The 14757-nt window shown below is 36.0% G+C and overlaps 1 pseudogene; it reads right to left on the bottom strand.

Moving 5' to 3' along the window:
• Positions 1-12473: 12473 nt before the first annotated feature.
• LOC149216913 (ABC transporter B family member 25 pseudogene) lies at positions 12474-13529 on the bottom strand (annotated as a pseudogene).
• Between the last annotated feature and the right edge of the window lie 1228 nt (positions 13530-14757).

Raw genomic sequence — 14757 nt, 5'->3', positions numbered from 1 at the left:
TAAAGACAACCCATTGATGTCTCAACAACCCCTTATACTTATGCAACCTTACCCTATTTCCTTTTTAAAGACACATGGCTTCTTCTATTAAGAATATTTGTCGTTTTTGTTTTTAGTCATGTTAATAATTTTTTAAACCTTTTTCTGTTAATAATTCCCAATTTTAGAATGTTTTCCTTTTTCTTTTTATTTTATATAAATATTATTTAAACTGAATATTAAAATTAAATCTTTCAAAATAAACTAACCTTATTTTATTTTATATATATATATATATATTTCAAAAATAATAATTAAAAAAAAAACTAAAATATTATTTTTTATGGTTGTTATTAAACTTAAAAATTTAAACTATTACAATGAAATAAGTTAATGCACATATTGTAATAAGTTAATATACATGTATTAAATATTGGATGAGATTATTTTGAGTATGTAATACTAAGAAGATAAAATGTATAAGTAATAGTATAACAAGTAATTTTTAAAATTATATATATAACAAAACTAAAACATTATTTTTTATGGTTGTTATTAAACTTAAAAATTTAAACTATTACAATGAAATAAGTTAATGCACATATTGTAATAAGTTAATGTACATGTACTAAATAGCGGATGAGATATTATTGAGTATGTAATATTAAAAAATATGTTTAAGTAATCTAGTATAACAGGTTGTGTTTTACATGTAGATTAATTAATATTTATATTAATTTTATTTAAATGGGTAGAGAAGATAAGCATTAAGATTAGAATAAAATGATGAAGATATAAATATATCTGAAGGATGGAAATATTTATAATGAGTTAAATATATTTGAAAATAATTTTATGTATGATTTGGATAGAGTGATGAGTATGTGTATTATGATAGAAGGATTAGAGGTTATTGTTTTCAACGTAAATTATTGTGCATGTAAACTTAGATAACTTCAAATATGTTGGATAATTCTAGATTTCATATATCTACATGGATTAAAACACTATTCATTAGTATTTTATTTTTTCTTGTTAAGGATATTTTTTAAAATTATTTTTGTTTGCTATTTTGAAAAGGGGTCATTTTATTAGGGAATTGAAAAGTATAAAAACAATTAGGAAAGAAAAATGTGTGGATTATCTATCTACCACTATTTCCTTTACTAAGACATTTAGAATATCCTTTGGTCCACTTCTTATTCAAATTTATTCATTTTTCTCTCCGGTAACTTCTATCTCGAGACACCTTGGTCTCTTGAAAATAGAGTTGCCTATGGTTATTGATTTTTTCTATCTTTGGGTTGATGTATTCATGTGTATTTGTTATTGAGTTTGACCCCTCTAGATGGTTCTTGCAACGTCCTTCTATAATCTAGCATAGCTCTATGGGGCACTCCCAAAACTCCCTTGAAGGCTTACCCATTGGATTTCACCTACCATACAGGCTTACCCTTCTTTTCAATCACAAATTTTATGTCCCTAGTCCTTACACCTCCTAGTTGGCATTGTTAAACTTTTATCAATAGTAAATGACTGCCAATGAGGACAACAAGTAGAAGGGCCAACCCTAATTCTAACAAACGAGGGTGCAATTAAAGTAGTACATCCTCTATCAAACATTTTCCTCTCCTAAAAACTTCACAAGAATTAACCAAAGCCCAAATTCACACCATGAGAGTGGCCATATACTTACATTATAGATTATTTATGGAAATTAGAGCTAAGGTGGTCAACATAGAGTAGGCCATTAAGAGGAAAACATGAAATATTTTCAATAGTGAGTTCATGGTTGAATTTAAAGAATGGGTCCTAAACTTAGGCTACGCTAGAACTAGAGATACAAAGATATTAAAATTTATTGAGTTTTATTTGATAAATAAATCCTTCATAGTAGGGGTGGTAGAGGAGAAATATAATCAATAACAAACCATTATGTAAAAGTTGAACATAATGGACCAAAATTTTAATGACCTATACAAAATCTTTCACATTGAGATCAATATCAACAACTATACCATGCTCAAAACAATACAATGATAAACACATACCAAGAGACGTTTCCTTAAATCTCACTCTATTAGATGAAGAACTTGATGATCAAAGAAACTTATACAAATGAAAAAAAATAAGAACCTGGAATACAAATTCAACCTTTATTATTTATATTTAACACATAAGATATAATCCAACCGTATGATTTATCTTTAAAAACATGGGATACAAAATTTAATCTTATTATTTATCTTACATATGTGAATAATATGTGAATAGTGTGATAGCAAGCTTTTAAAACATTTATCATATGTTTTTTTCTTTTTCCCATATTGATAAGATAATAAATCATAAATTTAAGCGCAAACATTGAATAATTAAATATAAATTTAAAATTTTTAACATTTTATATATTACAAACAACTTTATTTTTTAACGTAATAATACTAAGACCATATAAAACAAATAAATAATTATGTTAATTTTAATAAAAATATAAAAAAAAACTTAAATGTATACATTTTTATAATCAACCATATAAAATTAATATTTTTAAATTTTATTAATATAAATATTTTATTATAATCATGTATATTTACGATATTTAATTTGGTATACTAACATAATAATTTTTTTTCTAAATAATCATAATTTAAATATGTACGATTTGGTCGTAAAAAAAATAGCATTACCATTATTCATTTACACATTAAAGATCTTGTTTGCTATTACAAACAACCTTATTTATAGATTTAAGAGATCTATGGTTTGTATTTTTTGAATCAGTTACCAGAGAATCCACAGTATGAACATTTTTATGCCAACGTTTCAAATCCCAACTGGGATCCATCATCAGGACTTATGAATGATGATAAAAGAAGAGTTGCTTAGAAGGAAATAAATAATAATGAGGATAATAAATTTTCAGGATCAGACATAATGATAATGATACTAACACCGTATAGGGCGAAGGAGACATTCAATTAAGAATTGGTGAGCAGGGATGAACAACTACGGTTTACTAGCTTTAGCAGGATTTGAACTCCATAAAAGGGCGCAAAGGAGGGAGCTCCACTCCCTCCTACTGGTAGGCCATGGCCAGCCGAGGTAAGAAACCAATAGAAAATGTCAGAGGTCTTGCAGAAGAAGGGAAAATGAGCATGGAAGAGGAGCAAGAGGGAAATAAATCAAGGGATAATAACAACACAAAATAAAAGGAGGAAGAAGACAAGGAATAGGGAGAAAAAAAAAAGCACAAAAGGGACCATGTAAACCCAAAGCTGAGGTCACACCCAAAGTAGTTCTGAATGATCCTGCTCTGCAGGCACACAAGGACCACATGCAGACATATGCTATCATTTGTAAATTCATGGGTTTATGGCCCACTGAAAAGGCATTACAAACATGGATTAAATAACAATTGAAACCAAAAGGAAGCATTGACCTAAATCTTGGTTCAAAGGGATTCCTTATTGTGGTCTTCACAAATATTGAGGATAAAGATAGGGTGTTTGAAGGAGGGCCCTACTTCTACACAGCAGCAGGCCTCTACATGTGGCTGTGGATGATGAACTTTGTCCCGGAGCATGAGACTTTCACTTCGGTTCCAGTCTAGGTGAGACTCTACTCCTTCTCTCTTGATTATTGGCAAAGAGAATCATTAACTACCATAGGAAATAATTTAGGGTGTTTTGTTAAAGCTTTTGAGGCCACCAAAGGGGAAAATACACTTCCTTTGCATGAATTTGTGTGGAGATGGAGCTCTCCGGAGCTCTACCGGATGAGGTTATCTTGGAAGTTTTTGATGAAGAATGGGTGCAAACAGTAGATTATGAACATATTCCATTCATATGTCACAGATGCCATGAGCATGGGAACCTATTCAGGGACTGCCCTCTCAGTAAAATAGAGAACAAGAGTAAAGCTACCACAGTGAAATATACCGAAAGCTTTCACAAAGTGAGTCATAGAGGAAAAGGGGGTAAAAGGGGAATAAAGCAACATAAAATAGAAGGGCTACAGGCCAGTCTGAATAGGTACCAAGTACTCGATGAAGAAGAAGAAATAATGAAAGTAGATCAGGGAATGGAGGGAAGTCCAGTGGAGAAGGAGAAAGAAGAAGACAATGATCAAACAAAGGATATTAATAAACATAAAGAGACTATGATGAGTGATGTAGAACTGGATATGGACCAAGAAATGACCCAGAGTAAGATGGAAATGGAGGACCATGAACTACAGGAGATTCTTGATAGAGAACACCTAGATCTGGAAGGGTTCTTAAAACAGGGAACCATAGGAGGGGTAGACTCATTACCTCAAGAATAGTTCACTAGAGTACAACAATTATTCATATGGAAAACTCAGTCTAAAGGGCTGGATAGGCAAAGAAACAATGAAAGGTAGGGTAATGAAGGTGTGAAAACTATGAAAAACACACCAGGATTAGCACCTAGAAACCCAGGAAAGAAAAGAGGCATGGAAAAGCAGAATGAGCTATTGATGGAATGTGGAAAGCTAATGATACATTTAGGTAAGATGAAAGACCTAACCAACTACTCCTTTACAAATCTTTAATGATGAAGTTCACTTCATGAAATATTAGGGGTCTAGGTAGTAAAAGAAAACAAAGGTTACTTAGTAATAGAATGAAACAAGAAGCTCTGTATATGATCTTCATCCAGGAAACTAAATGTTCCATTCAAAAAATAAAAGAAATATATAGCAAATGGCTCAATTGATTTGAGTTTCTAGAAGTCAAAGCAGAGAATACAGCAGGAGGCACACTAACTCTTTGGAACCCCCAAAAGATTAGCATAATAGATGTTGAGGCTTCTAGGAATTATTTATCAGTGGTTATTTAGCCTGTGGGGGATAGGGAGCCCTATCTGGTCACAAATGTTTATGGCCCTCATATAATGGATGATAAACTCAGGTTTCTAGATTCTCTTGTGGATCTCAGAGAGAGACATGTAGGAATACCATGTATCATGGGCGGGGACTTCAACATGATCAAATCACTTTCGGAGAAAAAAGGGGGAACCAGAACTCTAAACAAAGACGCTTTAGCTTTCCAAACTTTTATTGATAATATGAAGCTAGTTGACATTGATTCGAGTAATGGTCTCTTTACTTGGAACAATAAAAGAGGAGGAGAGTCTCAAGTAGTCTCAAAATTAGATAGATTCATCATCTCAGAGGACCTTATGCTCATAGATAAGGAAATGGTAGCAAGAATTCTCCCCTTTGGATGTTCAGATCACTAGTTAGTTCAACTGGAGGTTCAGGGCATTCATACTCCGAGGAATAAACCTTTTATATTTGAGAATATCTAGCTCACCCATCTAGATTTTATCAGCAAGATTGCAAATTGGTGGTCTAAAGATTTTCATATTCAGGGTACAAGAATGTTCCTTCTACACAAAAGACTAAAGCACATCAAGCTCAGGCTTAAAGATTGGAACAAGAATGAATTTGGCAACATTTTTGAGGGAAAAAGATATGTTGAAGACAAATTGCAGGAACTCAACCAAGCCCTTATCATTGTTGGCTTTGATAAAGTCAGAAATGATCAAGCCACCAAATATCCGCAAGACTAGGAGAATTTATGTAAACAAGAGGAAATATTTTGGAGACAAAAATATAGTGTTCAATGGCTAAAATAAGGAGAGCGAAACACTAGATTTTTCCATAGATCCATCTTGGCAAACAGAGCTCATAACATAATCTCATTAATCAAGGATGAGGGAGGGCAACTTTTTAATTCCCACGAAGACATAGAAGTTGTGTTAGTTCAACACTTTCATGGTATAGCAAAGGAAACCATTTCAGATAGACAACATTCCATCAAGGACTTAACAAGACACATACCTAGGTTGGTGTCTATAGAGGATAATTTCAACCTTAATAGGTCAGTGACTGAAGAGGAGGTTAGTGAGGTCCTCAAGGAAATGCAGAATGGTAAATCGCCTGGCCCTAATGGGTTCAATGTGGATTTCTTTAGAGCTTGCTGGAATATTGTTAAACATGATATTCTGAATGTAGCAGAAGATTTCAGGATGAATAGAACTATTTTGAAGGTGCTCAACACCTCCTTTATCTCCGTGATCCTGAAACAGGACATTGCTCAAACTCTAGATAAGTTTAGACTAATAGGTTTGTGCAATGTGGTTTACAAGATAATATCTAAGTTTGTTTCCAATAGACTCAAACCTCTTCTTCCTACTCTAGTGTCTGGGGAACAATCTGGTTATGTGGAAGGCAGGAAAATTCTCAATAATATCATTCAAGTGCATGAGGTGGTGCACTCACTGACTAGCAATAGGAAGGCTGGAATGATCATGCAACTGGACCTAGCCAAAGCTTATGATAAGTTGAATTGGACCTATATCAGGAGGGTTCTTATTACTTTTGGGTTTGATCATAACTAGGTTAGATGGGTCATGGCTGTGGTAACTTCTTCCAGCTTTTCAATTTTGGTTAACGGTTCTCCCTCTGAGACTTTTATTCCTTCAAGAGGCGTTAGGCAGGAAGATCCGCTCTCTCCATTTCTCTTCATCCTCATGATGGAAGGACTTGGTCAATCTATCAAGCATGCAAAAGAAGTTGGCAAAATCAAGGGTCTCCAACTCTCTAAGAATGGACAAGCCTTGACTCATCAACAATTTGTTGATGATACCATGTTGCAGGAAATCCCCACGGTCAAAGAAGCTCTTGCATACAAACAAATCCTGACTGACTTTGTCATGGCTACAGGTATGGAGGTTAATCTTTCCAAATCTAAGTTTTTTTTCTTTAATACCAATATTGCTATTCAAAGGAATATCTCTAGAATTCTGGGCTTTCAAAGGGATGTCCTCCCTTCAAAATATTTGGGAGTTCCTCTAACTGCTAATCCTTTACACAAGAGCATTTGGGAGTCGGTGATTAATAAGATGTAGGATAAAATCAGGAACTGGACTATTAGATCTTTAAACTTGGCTAGTAGGTTGGTGCTTACAAAGGTTGTTCTTCAATCAATCCCAGTTTTCATGCTTTTAGCACTCCCGGTACCAAAAGGAGTCTTACAACAATTCAGAACCATTCAAAGAGACTTTCTTTGGGGTAAGGGGGAGGAAAGAAAGAAATGGGCCTTGGTAGCCCGGGAAAAAAATTGCAAACCTAAAAAGCATGGGGGTCTTGGATTGGATGATCCAGAGGTTCTAAGCAGGGCTTTAGGGGAAAAATTATGGTGGTGTTGGGTAAAAGACCCAAAGGCTTAGTGGGCTAGTATCTGGAAAGAAAAATATGCCAGCACTTGGCAAATTAATGATCACATAATTATGTCTAGAAGTATAAAAGGCTCACATATCTGGAATAAGGCCTGGGAGAACAGAGGCTTAGTACAAAAGAACAACTTCTGGGAAATTAGAGAGGGAGATCTTGCCTTATTTTGGGAGGATAGATGGGAACAATAACCTATACTGTTAAAAGAGGATTTTTTGGACCTCAAGAAAGAAACAGACACCATAGGATTATCTAAGGTAAAAGATTTTTGGGATCAAACCAATAGTGAAGGAAAATGGAGAACCTAGAGGAACATTGACTACAGGGATGACAGTCCCTTGAAAGAAAAAGAAGAGGTTCTTGTGAAAATGTTGGAACAAAGGAAGATTCTAGTAACAGGGGGCATGACCAACTTAGATGGGGCAACAATAATGAGGGTACCTTTAATATTAAGGAGGAAAAACACATACTCCTTGAGTTGGATTCTCATGCTCCAGATAGGATTTGGTAGAACCTATGGAGGCATCAAGGCTAGATGAAGATTAAACTTTTCACGTGGCTGGTTCAACATAAGAAAATTCTGACTTGGGATGACATTCAGAATAGGGGTGTTTTGGGGCCTTCCAGATGCTAGCTCTGTGAGGCCCAAGAGGAAACTATGGAGCACCTTCTCAATAATTACATCTTCACCTCCAGGTTGTGGGATTCTTTCGCCACCATTTTCCTACAAACCGACAGGGATAGAGGGAGTATTATCAATACCCTAAACAATTGGAGGCGGAATTTTTCTGGTAATCAATTTCTTGGCTCAACTTGGGCTCTTATGCCAAGCTTCATTATATGGAATGTCTGGAAAGAAAGGAACAATAGAATCTTCAACAATGAAAGAGGCCCTCTCAATGTCTTTTTTACTAGATCTTAAAACAACTTAAGGAGACAGTTGGCACTTTAGTACGAAATCCCCCTAAGAATCCACCTTCAGATGCTGAAATGAGGATAATCCGATAGTTGGGTATGAATGGGCTTATTCCTCAGGGCCTGGACAGGAAGGTAAGGAAAATGGATACTGAGCAGGATTATTGGTTTCCTCCCCCTTAGGGTTTTTTGAAATATAACATTGATGGGGCTTCAAAAGGCAACCCGGGCAGTGCTAGATTTGGACGGGTATTAAGGGATGAAAATGGAAATATCCTTTTCATCTTCCATTTCCATTTAGGTAGAGCCACTAACAATATGGCAGAATTAATGGCTGTCGAGCAATGTTTGGAACTCCTAGAGCAGGATAATCGCCAAAATGTGATTATCGAAGCTGATTTTGAGTTAGTCATTAACTCGGTCAAACTAATTAGTTGTGGCATGGAGCCGGAGAAGGTCTCAAAACACTAGAGGCTAATCTAGGTCTTTCAACAAATCCAGCTCCACCTCCTTGGCCTTCGCACAGTAAGTTTTACCCATGTGCGAAGGATGGCTAACAAACTAGCGGATATTATGGCCAACCAAGGAGTGCATTGTACCATTAGCAAGGTCGTGATGGGTTGGCAAGGGCTACCTCATAATAGACTTAAGGCACATTTTCACGACCAGGTGAATGAAGACATGATGGTGTTTCGAAACAAGAGCCCTGGAGGCGGGGTCTAGATGATTTGGAATCGTTATGATTTGCTATTTTTTCCACAGTCTAGTCCTTCAGGGGTTCCTCGATAGACTCTGCTTCTCGGGTAGTTAGCCAAAGGGTTGGCGCTTCATTTTACATGGGTTCATGAACTGGCACAGAGGGGATGGAGCGAGAGGCCGGAATTTGGGCTTTCTCGGCGGCTGGAATACCCCATATTTTCTTCATATGGAAACAATACCGCTCACGGGGTGGTATTTGGTTTATCGCGAGCCTTTCAAGCTGGAAGCTGTTTTTATCAAATGGGAGCAATTCCATTCACCATGCTACATGTGGCCAAGGGGAGGGAATGAATACTGCCCTCATTGTGCGCTAATTATCGGTGTTTTAGAACTGTGCGATATGATCCTCAGCCGTCGGATTAGGCATGGAGGATCTACGATCAGGAATAAACGAGCATGTAAGTGGGTCCAAGCAGTTAATCGTCAGGCTTCTAGGTATTGCAATGTTTTCCTCAGCCGTTGGATCGGGCGAGGAGTTTTGACGGTTGAGATTAAGGATGCAAGTCCGAATGATGATTTTTTGTCTGTTTCTTGGAGGGATTTGATGATTTTGAGTTTTCCATATGTTCGTCATTTATTCCCCCATTCAAACCCAATTTCTTGTAATTTTGGTCCCTTATTTGGATTTCTGTGGGTTGACCGTATGGCCTCAACACTGTCTATCTTTTAAGGGTCTTGCAGTTTGGTTAGTAGGGTTCGGGGATTTTGGACTATTGTATTCTATGTAATTTAATTTCCGATCTAATGGTAAAGAAAGTACAACTCCTGCATTAGCCAAAAAAAATACTAAGACCGTATAAAACAAATAAATAATTACCTTAATTTTAATAAAATATAAAAACAAACTGAAACGTATACAATTGTTATAATCAATCTTATAAGATTAATAATCTTTAAATTTTATCAATATAAATATTTTATTATAATCATAATATTTACGTAACATGATAATTTTAAGGAAAGTTATAAACAATCACAATTTAAATAGGTATGGTTTGGTCGTAAAAACTAGCATCCCCATTATATATTTACACATTAGAGATCATGTTCTCTATTAGTTCTTTTTAACAACTAAAAGGTTTGGACTTTTTAACAATTAAGATTTTATCATAAGATTTTTGACTAATATTCAATTTTCTTAACCACTAAAAATTACTTTTAACAACTTCCTTTTTTATAATTACGCCGTAAGGCGTTCCTCTATGAAATCAACTCTCCTCTCAATATACGTGTACATTTGTGGGCCTTTGATTTTAGTGTTAGACGATTAAAATAATGTGAGCCATTCGATTAATTTGACCCTTGCCCTTCTCGGCATTATCTGGATCGCTCTTGTTCACCTCTACTTCCAGGTGCTTGACCACAGGAGCGGAGCGGAAAGGCAGAGCCCTGTACCCTCTACGATTGGTATTGTTCCTCTCTTCATTCATGTCGAGGCTGCAGAGTCATTGCCCATCATATCCTTCTTCCATGGTGGAGGGTTTGCTGCCCATGGCACGAAATCAGAAAACCTTTTGCGTCTCCATGGCAGAGCATTTTCTACCCTGTCTTCCGATTTCGTGTTCTACGACATTTTCTGCAGACAAATGGGGCCATTCACTGCCATATAAATGCTCTGTAAGAGTTTTCAGTTAACCCTAAGTTGTTTTTCTTACCAACAACAGAGCCCTGTACCCTCTACAATTGGTATTGGATATGCGTTGAGTAGTGTTATATTTCTCCTCCATGCCCCAACGGGAGTGCAGGTTCCTCTCTTCATTCCTGTCGAGACTGCAGAGTCATTGCCCATTGTCTCTTTCTTCCATGGTGGAGGGTTTGCTACCCATGGCATGAAATTTGAAAACCCTTTGCATCTCCATGGCAGAGCATTTGCTACCCTGTCTTCTGATTTCGTGTTCTACGACATTTTTTGCACATGGCTAACCACGAGACGCAGTGTTAGTGATCCTTAAGTATTCCAACTACGTGAGGCTTTAACATAGTGCTTAGTCTTTACAGGTTCACCTCTTCCTCTGGACCCTGACATAGTTATCTTGATATGGATTTTCCCTAAACTTCATCAAGCTCAAAAAATTTAGTTAATATTTAATTGCTTTCTCCAAAATCTCTGAAACATACCTTTCAAAATTATTGGGAGTTTGATTTCAATGGTGGCATTCCTCCCATAGACTCGTTCTGGAAACCCATATAATTTTTGTTTTACATGTTTTTTTCTGTTCTATTTTGATTTACTTAACTGCTTCTGGGGATCCTAGTTATAAATACTAAATAGTGCTTGGTATTATGTTGTTTTGAAGCTGATTGTGGTTCAATGAAGTGCAGCGAATAACATCAGAAGAAGCCCTCAGGCATGAATGGTTTAGGGAGGCTCCATTGCCAAAATCAAAAGAGTTTATGCCAACATATCTAGCTCGACATGATCATGATAGGTACGATGCTTTAATTGTTAATGGCTGTGTCATTTGTTAGCATTATTAAGGAAATTGCTATTGGATCAATATGCAGATCATGAACATACTGTGTAGCTACATGGATAATCAGATATGCTTTTGGTTTTAGGCGAATGCGGCGGATTATTTAGAGTCCAGATCCTTTAGAAGAGTAGCGGAGAAAGGAGCTGCGACAAGGTGAACTAGGTGCTGGCGGGTTATTTTGTTGATATTACCAACATAGACATTTATGGGAGAAATTGGCATGCATTTTGGCAGGGTGTTGATTCCTGAGGTATAAATGGACATCATTCTGATTAAACTCTTCAAGGCCAGATATTATCAGCACTGGGAGTAGGAAAAACTGTCTTCGAGTGTTCAATAGTTCATAATGTTGATGAGCAAGCTTACGAGATCAGATTTGTAAGTGGAGGAAGTCAATCACAAAAATGCCTTGGTTTATCATGTTGTTATTCCACGAAGTGTTCATCCATTTATTTTACTTGGATATTCAGAGTGAATCCTTGTCAATAACACGCTTTTAGAGGATTTCAGACTACTTTACTGTTAGTTTCAGTGACTACATTGTAATGAATTCAACAATTTAAAAGCAATTAGCAACATGCTCTTCAGCCAAGATAGTTATTCTCTCGTGATACTTTCTCTTACCCTTGATTCCATCAGCCTTTCACTGGGTGGCACTGTAAACAAGTTTTGGTAACTTTTTCCTCAGATATTTTGGAATGCAGTGTGATGGGTTAAAGAATATGGAGAAGTTGAGAGTCTGAATTAACCATATATTACATCTCTTACTAGTCCATGCATAAGAAGATCAATTTATGTTTCCCGTGATTTTTAAGAGCATTATCTTCTTTAAGAAGTATAAAATAAACAGTAAGCAGGATTTGCAATAAGTCCAGGAGACAACCACAAACACATGAAATATTCAACAAGATTTCCTTCCATAAAATTATAAGCAAGGATCATCTAACAATTGTTAATCGTCAAATTTCTGTGTTAGTGACTCTGGTATCAGAGATTCAGACTAGATGTAATTAGCCATCAATGTAGTATGGATTTATGAAACGCAACTCGGGTAGTTTGCTCCATGTTCGTTCGGGCTAAGAAAACTTAATTTTTAGTTTTGGATCCTTGCAGTTGCCTTCGAATTAGAGATGCATAGATACCATTCTTTTTCAACAATTCCTCATGAGTACCACTTTCAACTATCTGACCGCCTGACACAACTGCCACGGTAGTTGCACTTTAGACTGCTGAAAGTCTATGTGCTATAACTAAAACCGTCTGTCCTTTTATCAATTGGTCCATGGCATCCTGATTAAATACAAGCAAGGGCATTGTTAAGGAAGAAAATAAGATCACACGAAAAATCAAGAGTAATAGAAGAACAAAGAGGCTATCATGGTTTGGGTCATGGTATCACCTGAACCAGGTATTCACTCTTTACATCCAAAGCACTCATAGCTTCATCCAAAAGAAGTACACGAGGATTCCTCAGTAATGCCCTTGCTATTCCAATCCGCTGTTTTTGACCCCCTGACAACTTCACACCATGCTCTCCAACAAGTGTATTGTACCCTTCCAGAAAATTTGATACAAACTCATGGGCATTGGCCATTCTCTGTATTTGTTGAGTCAGAAGTGGACAATGTTTCAAATTTAGGAGAATTCCATATTCATTGAAATAGTCAAATGAAGCAACTAATTTTACTCTCAATTTGACAATACAAGTCGCATGTTTCTACTTCAAATCAAACGAGATTTAAAACATGTCTAAAGGTTTTTGAAATGTACGGCAGCATTTTCAATGTCAACAGTGCTGGCTCTGCCTTTCAGTCCATATAGAATATTGTCTACTACTGAGCAGTTGAAAAGAACAGGTTCGTGGCTCACAATACTTACTTGCAAAATTTGCCAGTTGGTTTTAAATGAGTGCATGAAAATCAATTTTGCTTCCATGTTGGTACTTTCCCCTGAAAAATCGAGTATAGCAAACATGAAAATAGATTGCCCCTTGTTTATATCATCTAAAAATGTCTGATTATAGTAGGCACCAGCATTAACAGGTGTAATAGATGAACAAATATTAGATAATATCGACACATCGTTCACTGTTGATTCGAAACATGGTGCAACTCCTAGCTCATCAAACAAGTCTATAGTCATTGCCTGCAACCCAGCAGTGCCTCCACACACTCGTGGTTGATGCCTAGACGACAAAAACAATACATTCTTTAAACTCTTTATACCATAGAACGAAAGGAAGGCAAAATATTGCATACAAGGTAATGATGCTTATGCAACCTTTCTGGAACCTCCACAATGAAGTTCCAGATGGTTTTTCTTTCCATCACTGATGGATTATTATTGGTGGCAGGCAGAAGGAATAGGGGAATAACTACTCTATTATGATTATCTTGTTTTATGTAAAAAGTAGTACTTTTACAGAGTATGTTACATGACTGGACGATTAAACAATTTAATGATATCAAGAAGTTAAGGCATGGAAGTTTGGAGGGTTTTGTTCGAATCATTGTGTTAGTCATCTTTGGGATTATAGCTACACAAAAATGCCTTGGTTTATCATGTTGTTATTCCACGAAGTGTTCATCCATTTATTTTACTTGGATATTCAGAGTGAATCCTTGTCAATAACACGCTTTTAGAGGATTTCAGACTACTTTACTGTTAGTTTCAGTGACTACATTGTAATGAATTCAACAATTTAAAAGGAATTTGTTAGGCCCCTACACTAGTAGTATAGGGGCCTAACATGCCTATACTAGTAGTATAGGGGCCTAACAGAATTAGCAACATGCTCTTTAGCCAAGATAGTTATTCTCTCGTGATACTTTCTCTTACCCTTGATTCCATCAGCCTTTCACTAGGTGGCACTGTAAACAAGTTTTGGTAACTTTTTCCTCAGATATTTTGGAATGCAGTGTGATGGGTTAAAGAATATGGAGAAGCTGAGAGTATGAATTAACCATATATTACATCTCTTACTATTCCATGCATAAGAAGATCAATTTATGTTTCCCGTGATTTTTAAGAGAATTATCTTCTTTAAGAAGTATAAAACAAATAGTAAGCAGGATTTGCAATAAGTCCAGGAGACAACCACAAACACATGAAATACTCAACAAGATTTCCTTCCATAAAATTATAAGCAAGGATCATCTAACAATTGTTAATCGTCAAATTTCTGTGTGAGTGACTCTGGTATCAGAGATTCAAACTAGATGTAATTAGCCATCAATGTAGTATGGATTTATGAAATGCAACTCGGGTAGTTTGCTCCATGTTCGTTCAGGCTAAGAAAACTTAAATTTTAGTTTTGGATCCTTGCAGTTGCCTTCAAATTAGAGATGCATAGATACCATTCTTTTTCAAC

Source organism: Pinus tabuliformis, chromosome 1_1 (genome assembly GCF_031772625.1).
Source record: "Pinus tabuliformis cultivar Carrire ecotype Pingquan chromosome 1_1, CPIR1, whole genome shotgun sequence".
NCBI classification, from domain to species: Eukaryota; Viridiplantae; Streptophyta; class Pinopsida; order Pinales; family Pinaceae; genus Pinus; species Pinus tabuliformis.
The sequence above is the reverse complement of the archived record's forward strand: the minus strand, read 5'-3'. Positions and strand labels throughout refer to the sequence as shown.